Raw genomic sequence first — 1,591 nt, forward strand, 5'->3', positions numbered from 1 at the left:
TTTTTTTATCCAGAGTACTTAACTATGTACTACTTTCTCCCTTTTCATAATCTAATTATTTATATATGAAACAGTGCATATGTGCATAGAGAAACATGTACACCCATTTTCTGTTATTGAAAATATTCCAATTTAAAAATACTCAGGGCCATAAAGCACTTCATTCTGTTGATGATAGCTATCTATATCTTACACTTTAAAAATGGAAAAATTTTTAAAATATCTGTGTTTATCCATGTTTTTTTCTAAATTTAATGCAATTTAATCAATTTTATTGTATTTTATTGTATTTTATTCCTAAACTTTTTATGTGATGAGTAAAAGCTCTGGAGGAGCAGGCTCAAAGTGGCTGTCAAGCAGACGTTTTTTTCCCAAAGTAAAAGATGCTGACAGACAAAAGAACTATGTCATAGAAAAATTTATAACCAAATTTCCCGCAACTGAAAAGGGGCAAAACCACCTCACGTATTAAATGCCATATCTTCATGCATATCTGCTCCAGTGCTGATTCAATGGCAAAATAACTTTCAAAATGTTTTATGGTCCAAAGCAGCTATAAAGTAGCTACACTTGTCATTTTAGCAGACTAAAATCAGAATTATACTAATATTCAGAGGGGTGACAGCAATATATTATCTTGTCAAGCAGGAGATCGAGTTTGCAGGAATACATTGTAGGTTAGAGGGAGAAGCTGTATGAAAGATGCATTTAATTACATAAATAATAATAACAGTATGATAAACTGTAGAACTAGTTTTACATGCTAGAATATATATAATATTGTGTGGATACATGTATTCATATTAATATAAGAAAATATGTATAACCTTTCTGGCAAATACCAATGCATATTCTAAGCTAATGTCTCATATTTACATACTTTTCAACTCTTATTTGTGTAAATGTATTTCTCAGATTAAAATAAACCATAAGGTACTTTTGAAATTAAAATAAGCTATAGACTGATGGGCTCATCATTGGACCCAACATAGAAGGATAAGACTTTGGATGTGCTCATTGGTCTTAGGATGAATATGAATGAGTCATTAATGTGATATGTCAATAAAACCAAGCTAATCTGATTTGGGATATAACAAGGAAGCCATTTCCAGTAAAAGTAACAGAAGGTTTAATGCTGTTGCAGGTGGTACTGGTGACACTTTATCCAAAACACTGTGTCCAATTGTAGTAACCCACAAAAGGGTATGGGGATTTGAAGGAGTATAGGGGAATGGGCTGCTGGGAATTTTAGGAAATAGATTTAATATCCAAATGGCCTAGACAAATGTAGTGGGTAGGACTGGCAACATGAAGCTCCAAACAGAAAGATTGCATTCTTTGAAATTGTTACCGAGCTACATACCTTAGGGGCGGAAAAAAAAAAGAGAAAAAAAAAAAAGATAAGTTGTGAAAATAACTATAACTACTGGAGAACAGACATAAACGCAGCAAATAAAATTCAGCAAATTTGAATGCTTCCAAGCAAGAGAAAATAAGACTTTATAGTAGCTCTCAAATAGGAGTAAGGGAGATATACTTCAGCACGCCATGTCTGAGTTCAGTAAATGTACTGGGAGATTTCATACTGAGA

This window comes from Meleagris gallopavo, chromosome Z (genome assembly GCF_000146605.3).
Source record: "Meleagris gallopavo isolate NT-WF06-2002-E0010 breed Aviagen turkey brand Nicholas breeding stock chromosome Z, Turkey_5.1, whole genome shotgun sequence".
In the NCBI taxonomy this organism is placed as follows: domain Eukaryota; kingdom Metazoa; phylum Chordata; class Aves; order Galliformes; family Phasianidae; genus Meleagris; species Meleagris gallopavo.